This window comes from Apium graveolens, chromosome 3 (assembly GCF_009905375.1).
Source record: "Apium graveolens cultivar Ventura chromosome 3, ASM990537v1, whole genome shotgun sequence".
Taxonomy (NCBI): domain Eukaryota; kingdom Viridiplantae; phylum Streptophyta; class Magnoliopsida; order Apiales; family Apiaceae; genus Apium; species Apium graveolens.
In genome coordinates this window covers 87,272,329-87,281,922 of record NC_133649.1, presented here as the reverse complement: position 1 = coordinate 87,281,922, position 9,594 = coordinate 87,272,329, and the positions used below count along the sequence as shown (strand labels likewise).

The 9,594-nt window shown below is 35.2% G+C and overlaps 1 non-coding gene across 1 annotated transcript; it reads left to right on the top strand.

Annotated features, from left to right (window-relative positions):
• Positions 1 to 377: 377 nt before the first annotated feature.
• Positions 378 to 484, top strand: LOC141716049 (small nucleolar RNA R71). The gene has a single exon (XR_012572782.1). It is a non-coding gene; the product is annotated as a small nucleolar RNA R71 (small nucleolar RNA).
• Positions 485 to 9,594: the final 9,110 nt, after the last annotated feature.

Below are 9,594 nucleotides of genomic sequence, written 5' to 3'. Positions count from 1 at the left end.
CTGATAATTGTTCACATACTGAACATATTCATTAACAAGGGAACACTGATCCGTAGCATGAGAACCTGCACAAAGTTCACAGACCATAGCTATCTGATTGACTCCATAGGTGGCTAGAGAATCGACCTTCATAGACAGCGCTTGGAGCTGCAGCTGCAATAGCTGTAGCTACATCAACTTCCAGAATACCTGCTACCTTCCCAGGCATCATCCTTTGAGTTGGGTTTTGATGCTCATTTGCAGCCATAGTCTCAATAAGATTATAAGCCTCAGTATAGCTTTTGGCCCACAAGGCGCCTCCAGCTGCTGCATCGAGCATGGGCCGAGATTGGGCCCTTAAACCATTATAGAAACCAGTGATTACCATCCAATCAGGCATACCATGATGTGGACACTTTCTGAACATCTTCTTGTAGCGCTCCCAAGCTTCGCACATGGATTCTGTAGGCTGCTGCGCAAACTGAGTAAGAGCACTCCTCATAGCCGCAGTTTTTGCCATTGGATAGAACTTTACCAGAAACTTTTGCGCAAGATCTTGCCAAGTAGTGATGGACCCAGCTGGTTCAGAATGTAACCAGTCCTTAGCTTTATGCCTCAGTGAGAATGGGAAAAGCCTCAACTTGATAGCCTCATCAGTCACACCATTATATTTGAAAGTACTACAGATCTCGACAAAATTCCTGATATGCATGTTGGGGTCTTCAATAGCAGCACCTCGAAAGAAACAGAATTCTGTACCATCTGAATAGTGCCGGCTTGATTTCAAAAGTGTTAGCCTGAATAGCCGGATGAAGGATGCTTGACTGAATGTCATCAATTATAGGTCGAGAAAAGTCCATAAGAGCTATATCTGCCGGAACTATACGATCACCCATGATTACTGGTTCTTTTTGCTCACTCTCTGTATCTGAATCTTCAAAATCTATCTTCTCCGGAATACCAAGAACTTCGTCTGTCTCCTCAGCCGTATCTAAAGTCCTCTTGAGAGTACGAGAACGTGTTTGCATAAACACTCGCTAAAGTACCTGAAACACAACCGGAAACAATAAGTAACAAGTCTTAATCAATGAGTCCTAATGACCACTGATGGTAAGTTCATAAACTAAACAAATATGCCGAGTCCCCGGCAGTGGTGCCAAAAACTTGTTACGGACGGAAAAACACGCGCTAATAATACACGCAAGTATACGCGTTCGCAAGTAATATAGAATACTATCTAGTTCGTTCCCACAGAGACTCAGACTAATTATGTTCAATTAACACTCACTCACCAATGTATAATTACTTCTCAATGTCAAGACAATAACACTTAGATTTGATTAACTAATTACCTACAATTAACTACAAGAATTAAACACTTAATTGACACTTGAATATATTAAACACACATGAGATCACAACTTCATTACTACTTCCTTCAATAGTTATTGTTATTACCCTTAGCTTGTAACGGTGATGATATTAATCAAACAACACTGAAACTGATAAAAGCCAACTTTCGTTGTACTAATACCATTCTACCAAGCATCCACAATTAAGACAGAAGTTGAATAGGCATCAATTATGTTGAGACCCTATATGTCTACAGAATTTGACAACATAACGATTTAAGCACAAGTTATTCCTTATGATTACACAGGGCAAGTAAAACGGTTAGAGTTACCAACTAATCATGCATACTCATACACGAACCTATGCTAGCATGGTAAGTTCTAACCCTCAAGATCCACTGTCGCTTCACAAGAGATTAACACCCTATCTTATATGTTCGCGATGCACATAAGACGAATAAGCACAACCAATACTAGATATCATACAATCATCACACACTAAGATATTAAACAACTAACTAAAGAATTCCATAGTAAATCCGTTACGACCCCATGATCACGATTAGCCCATGATAGAACTCATCGTCACCATGGGTTCATATGAAAACATGATAATAACACACGAGAATAACTAAATAAACTACTTATATTAAATCATAGTACGTCACAAGAGTAAATAGGTTCAAAGTAAAGAAAACTAGCATCCACTATTACAATGAAATAAAGAATCACAAGAAACTATGCTTCCTCTTCGTTGCGGTGTGCTAAAACAGTCTTCTTCCTTATTTTCTTGCTCCTCGATTAATACCACGATTCAACACACGTGAAACATCTCTGAAAACTACTTATATAGAAGCCCCACAAAACCCAGCTATCTTAGAAGTTGGAAGCTCAACAGAATTAGGAGTTTAAAAATCAGTATCTTTTTTTACGCCCCTGAGCGGGTGCTCAGCTTCCTGAACGGTCGCTCAGCAGAGCTGAGCAGGCGCTCAGACCCTTTCTGGAAAATACTTTGTTTTGCTCCCGTTCTTTGCTGCATTCTGCTCCTATCTTCCCACTCGTAATACCAAACACATACTAAGGCTTATTCTTGATGAAATCTCTCCACAAACGCAAGTAATACCCTGAAATGCACAAACACTAGAAAAACGCATCAAATACACAAAATACTTGATTTCAAGACATCAATTCAAGCTATTATAAGACGTTCTAAGTGGTATAAAATGCCACTTATCAAGTACAAGCGTATCTTGCACAACAAACTCTGAATATGTACGAAAATTTGTACTCTAAGGTTTTTGAAGCAATTTTTCTGGGATATTCATTGGAGAGAACTGCCTACAGAGTTTATGTGCTTGAACAGAAGAAAATTATGGAAAGCACATATGTGACTTTTGATTACGACTAAATGTCCAGGCTTGGAATGCCTTGATGAAAATGAAGCTGAAAGTTTGAAGTTTGAGAATCTCAATATTGACAGTGATTCTGAGGATGATGCTGAGATCAACACAGCAAATAGAATGGAGCAAGTAACAACTGAACAAGTGATCCATGAAAAGAAAATTATAATCAAGAAAGAATTTCATTAGAGTTTGAATGCACAAACTCAGGAGGAGAAGAAGATGGTGGTTCTACAAGTCATGCCAATGATGAGAACAATTCTAGTCAACAAGATCACTCCAAGAAATGGGATCACATTATAGATGCAATAATTGGTGATGCTAATGCTGAAGTGAGAACTAGAAGTGCAATTGTAAATGATTGTTTGCATGCATCTTTTTTATCTCAAATTGAGCCAAAGAAAACTGAAGAGGCCTTGCTTGATTCATACTGGATAACTGCAATATAGGAAGAATTAAATCAGTTTGAGAGAAATAAAGTTTGGGAATTAGTTCTTGCACCAAGAAACAGAAGCATTATTGGAACAAAATGGGTGTATAGGAACAAGATGGATAAAAATAGAATTGTGACAAGAAACAAAGCAAGACTGGTTTCTAAATGCTACTCAAAAGAAGAAGGAATTAACTATGATGAAACTTTTGCTCCAGTTGCAAGACTTGAAGCAATAAGAGTTTTTCTTGTATTTGCTGCACACTCAAATTTTAAGGTGTATCAAATGGATATGAAAAGTGCAATTCTCAATGGTGAATTGGAAGAGGAAGTCTATGTGCAATAGCCACCTGGCTTTGAAGATCCAGAATTTCCAGACTTTGTTTATAAATTGTTAAAAGCTCTATATGGTTTAAAGCAAACACCTAGAGCATGGTATGATACACTATCAGAATTCTTGAACATGGATTTACTAGAGGAAATATTGATAAGACTCTATTATACAAGCAACATGAACATGATATTATCCTAGTTCAAATCTATATGGATGATATTATTTTTGGTTCTACTAATGAGAAGTTATGTCAAAGATTTTCAAGACTCATGCAGATGGAATATGAGATGAGCAAGATGGGAGAGCTCAGTTACTTTCTTGGCCTTCAAGTTAGTCAAAGAAGTGATGTCATCTTCATCAGTAAAACCAAATATGTTAAAGATTTATTGAAGAAGTTTAGAATGGTTGATAGCTTACCTGCATCTACACCAATATCTACAGCTACTAAGTTGGATGAAGATAAGAAAGGAATAAGTTTAGACATATCTGGATATAGACGAATGATTGGATCTTTGCTATACTTAACTGCTAGTAGACTAGACTTCATGTTTTCAACATGTCTGTGTGCTAGATTTCAAGCAAATCCCAAAGAATCACATTTGATGGAAGTAAAGAGAATTTTCAGATACTTGAAGGGAACAAAAAATTTGGGATTATGGTATCCTAAGGGAACTAGTTTTGAAGCTGTTGGATACACATATACAGATTTTGCTGGATGCAAGGTTGACAGGAAGAGTACTAGTGGAAACTGTCAATTATTTGGTCAAATATTTGTATCTTGGTACACTAAGAAACAACAATTTGTGTCAACTTCTACGACTGAGGCTGAATACATAGCTACAGGAAGTTGTTGTGCTCAAGTGCTTTGGATTAGAAATCAACTTATGAACTATGACCCAGTATTACACAAAATTCTAATCATGTGTGATAATACTAGTGCCATGTCTATTATTGCTAATCCAGCTAATCATTCTAGAACTAAGCACATTGATATAAGGTACCACTTTATTAGAGAACATGCTACAAATGGTACTATTGAGCTCATTTTTGTTCCAAAAGAAAAATAATTAACTGACATTTTCACTAAACCTTTGGATGAAGCAACTTTCACTAGACTTGTTAGTGAAATTGGAATGCTAAATTCTTCATCTTAAAGGGAAGAACTCATATAATGTGTTGCAGCATATTAATTTTTGATAAATCAAAATTAATTTGATTTAATTAACTAAAATATGATTTATTAATATTTCAGAAATCTCTGCATATTTATTTTTCAATTTCTGAGATAACTGTCTAAATGTTAATTTATAATTTTAATATGTGAAATTGATATAAGACAGAACTGAAAAAATCAAAAGTATGTAGAGAACTGAGTTCTCGATAAGTCTAAAAGACTTCTTGATAAGTCATTTTGAGACTTCTTCACAGAGTTCTTGATAAGTCTTTTTTATGAATTCTCGAATGACTTCTCGACAAGACTCTTTATGACTTCTCGATAAGTCTAAATGACTTCTCAACAGGTCACTTTAAGACTTCTCGATAGAGTTCTCGATAAGTTTGTTTCATGACTTCTCGATGAACTTCTCGACAAGCCTCTTTATGACTTGTTGATAAGTATTGTAAAGATCTCGACACATGTATATTTTTATGGAATTCTCTACAAATACAAATTTTAGACTTATCAATAACTCAGAACTGAGATAATTTATTTCTATAAATTATTTTAGTAAAATACTTTTGACATAAAATCAATTCTAATTTTATGATTTGATGAATTGGAATAATTCAGTCCAATTAGAACAAACTGGGTATTTATATTACATCTCGATAAGTCACTATATATTTCTCAATAAGAGTCAGGAAAATGACATCTCGATATGAGTTTATAATTCACGTGAATTCTCGATAAGTAAATCTGAACCGTTTATTCCTAATTCTCGACAAGTCACTTCCCCTTTTTCTATAAAAACCTAGACATCTCGACATAACCCCTATTTACGCTTTCGAGATCTCAATTGACCTAGATTTTGCAAATCTTCACCATTCTCTCTCATTTCAAGTTCTTTCTCTCTCAAATCTCTTACCCATTGAAAATCATACACTCACAATGGCTGCAAACAATGTTAGAGCTGCTATTCCAAAGAAGGGCACCAACTACCTAGATTTCACTGATGTTAACCAAGCTCTTGATAGTTTCAAGAGTTTTGTTAAAAAAAAATTTGAGTCCTATCTTGCAGGTGCCTTAACTGCTAATCCTATCCTAAACCTAGACGTACTCAATGAATTTTGGAACTCAACTGTGGTTAACAGTGTTGTGCATGAGAATCAAGCTATGTCCCTGATGGTAATCTGCTCAATTCAAGGAAAGAAGGTGGAATTTGATGCCAATGATGTCAACAAAACATTGGGCATCCCTACAGATAGCATGATGGAGGTGCCAACTCAATATGAGCTAGCTGAGTTTATGGATTTTATAAACTACAGTGAGAAGATCAACTTTGCCAGCTTGAACAAGAAGCATCTCAGGAGGGAATTGTCTTTTCTGTTTGACTCAATTGTTAGAGCCTTCACCTGCAGGAAGACTAGGTATGACAATATATCTAGTGTGGTCCAAAATCTGATGTTCTCCATGGCTTACAACAAGCACCTTAATGTGGAGCTATTGATCCTGGAAGAACTTAGCATTAGGCTCACAATTCCATTGGCCAATAAAGCTAAGGAATTTATTTTCCTAGGTTTATTATGTCTACTTTAAATCATAAAGTTGCACACATATATTTACTTGATGGTATTGACAAAACTAAAATAGGCAACAGTAAACAAGTGTCCAAAATTTTATTCGGCTCACTAATTACTTTATGTTGGAGAGACTTAGAACATATCCTTACCCTATGCCTGACATGAGGTCTAGTGACATACCTAGTACAGATATGGCTCATGTACCTGTGGAAGTACAAACACGGGATAACCAACAGGAGCCTTCCACCCACAACCGAGACCACTTCTTCATTACCATTAGAAGCTAGGAAACCAACCACTTCATCCTCCCAATAGGATAGAGTGAGTAAAAAAAGAGAAAGAATGCACCCTTGACTGTGATTTATGAGAGTGGTGAGGACCAAACACAACTAGAGTCTAACCTGGTTAGAAAGCCAAAGAAGAAAAAGACAGTTGAGTTGACCACTCAATAAACCTCCTCTGCATCTTTCCAAAAGGATGCAGTTGTAACAGAGGGAAATAAACAAACTCTAGAGACATCTTCTCAACAAGGTATCTCTATTAAATCAAGCATTCTCCCAAATGCAATCCTTAAAGAATCTTCACTCCGACTTGAGCACTCTCAAGTTGGTGAAAGAAGGAATTCGGTTGGCACACACAAAGAGAGCACATCAATTGAAACTCCCTCATTTACTCAGGGGGGTTGCTAATACTCAATTCTGATCTCATAAATCTCATTTCACAAATTTTTTCTTCCTATAATGAAAAACTTGAATCCTCATCTCGAGTTTTGCCAAAATCAAGTGACACAGTTCATGAAACTGTGATCACCACCCAGACACTACATTCAGTTGGTGAGAGGCTACATGCCGGGGTAAACTTTGATGACACCAACACAAATACAAGGGTTCCATCGGTTTTAACTAAAGACCCTATGCAAGACACTCTAGTACCTTCATGTGCCAAACAATCTTTACAGATTGACAGGTTTGAGGGTAGTACTCTTGTAGCGACTGGGATTTTCGCAATGTATTTATATCAATAATGTATATTTCTTATGTTGTTACGTGGATTTATGTGAATATAATAAAAGGATAAATGATTTTGTGGTTTATGTACAATTTCTGTGAAATGGTAATAAGAAACGAGCAAAGTCTCGTTCCAGTTTGATGAGTCAGCTAAGGGCTTAAACTGTGATTGTCGGGCCATCAAGTAGAACGAGTCTTGTTATTCAAAGGATGGATTAAATGAGAAGGATTAAGAATAATAAAATTAAGGATTATAGTAAGTTGTGATAAATATGAATACCTTTGTGTATTTCTGTGACTTGAGTTTATATTTGAAAAGTTAATTTGTTAATGGATTTATCGAGCAATTATTACTCGCGTAATCAGTAGTTAAAAAGGGAACCATGTGCTAAGGTGTATATATATGAATTGTGATGGCTAATATTATGTGAATATATGTTATTTGATGGTTACGAGTATGAATCTGTGATTCACGAGTTTTTAAATGATTTTTAAATGATTATTTGATTTAAAAAAGGTTTATTGATCCTTACATAATTTTATAAAATTATTAAAATATGATCAAGGTGCGAAGTTTGTTTCATTAGCTCTGGAATAATCCCAGATACTTTTCAAAAATGATAGTTGAATTTATTTGGGTGTTCTGATATTTTAAAATAATTTTATGAAGTTTATTATTTGGGATGTACTTGTAAAATCCATAGAAATTAATCAGTTCGCTCAAAAATTATTCTGAAAATACAGGGAGAGATCTAATTTTATATTCTAGTTATTAAAAATAATATTCGTGGTATATTTAAAAATTACAAAATAGTTTTATGTAATCAAATGCTTTTAATTGTTCAAAAGTATTAAAAATTTGAAAAAGGAAAACAAAATTCAGAAAATTAGATGGAAATTTACTAAGTTGCCCCTGCCATCTAATTTTATATAACCCCTCCCCCTTTCTTTTTTTTTTCACCCGGCCTCTGCAATCTCTCTCTTTCTCGAACTCTCTCTACTCTTTCTCTCCCTGTCTCGGCCTCTCTCTCTCTCTCTCTTGTTGTTTCTTCCAAATCCTCCATTAAAACTCAATTTTTATCTTAGATTTGAGTTCCTCATGCTCTATATATACACGTACATGTTTGCATGTGTGTGTTTGTGTGTGTGATGTTCGGTTTTTAACAAGAACCATTCGGTTCTTGAGTTTAATTTAGTTTCTGAGTTCGAATCTTTGCAAGAAAGTGATGTGATAGTGTGCATGGTAGTTATCTTGTGTAATTGCTTGAGAATCATGGTTTTTGGTAGGATACCCTCGATTGAGGGCACCACCGAGAAGCCACCGCCACCGGGGATGAACTCTGGTGAGTCGGTGGTGAGCTATGATGCTTGGCTGAGCTCTAACAAATTGAAAATGCTAGTTCAATAGTTGCATGTTGTGTTTTTTGAAAGAAACTGAATGCTATTTTGGTTTAAAAATAATTGGGTTGAAATTATTTGTTAAATTAGATGATCATTCATAGTTAGATTCAAATTATGTGTTTGAGTTGATATATAATTGATTTGGATGAGTTTTTGGTTAAATATCACTTGCATGTCAAGTTTGTGATTGCGTGTAAGTAATTTAGGCTTAAAAGAGTTAAAAAGGTCGGTTGTAATATAGAGTAATGGATTTAGTGTCTTAAGAATGAATTTGTTATTGATTTGAGTTTCACAAAGAATTTTGGTTCGAAAATTTGGTGGTGAGGTTTGGTTTTTAAAAAGAATGATTTGAATTGATAGTTATTGGATTGGATTAAAGTTGATGTATGATCCTTGAACTTTCATGTTGATTTTTCTACTAGCATGTCATTATTTTGAATAAAAAAACTTGGATGAACCATAGTTTTAATAAGTTATTGGCTTGAATTACTTGATTGAGTCGATGTGATGTATGAGATAGGTCGAGATAGATTGGTTTCTATCTAAAAAGCATACATGTTTTGTATTAGTGATTGCATGTCAATTATCCAAAATAATTTATTTGGTTATACTTTATTTTGGTTCGAATTTTTGATAAAAGGAAAAGGAGAAAAGTGTTTTTCCTGTCTTAATATTCGAATCGGTGATTATTTGCTAAATGATCAGTATAGTTACGATACTAAAGTATATGAGTATATCATATTATGTGTTATGTGATCATACTCATGTTTGTAAGTTAAAGATTAAAACGTTTGGGGTAGGAGTTAGACGTTCTGAGAAACGTCGGGAATCGATCAAGTTGCTAATTAAGGTTCTGTTTTGTATTATAGATTTGGATAACAGAGGCATTCAGGCTAGTAAAGGGAAGGATACCTTAGGTGGAAGTAGCTCAGGTTCCATTAAGCAGGAAAGC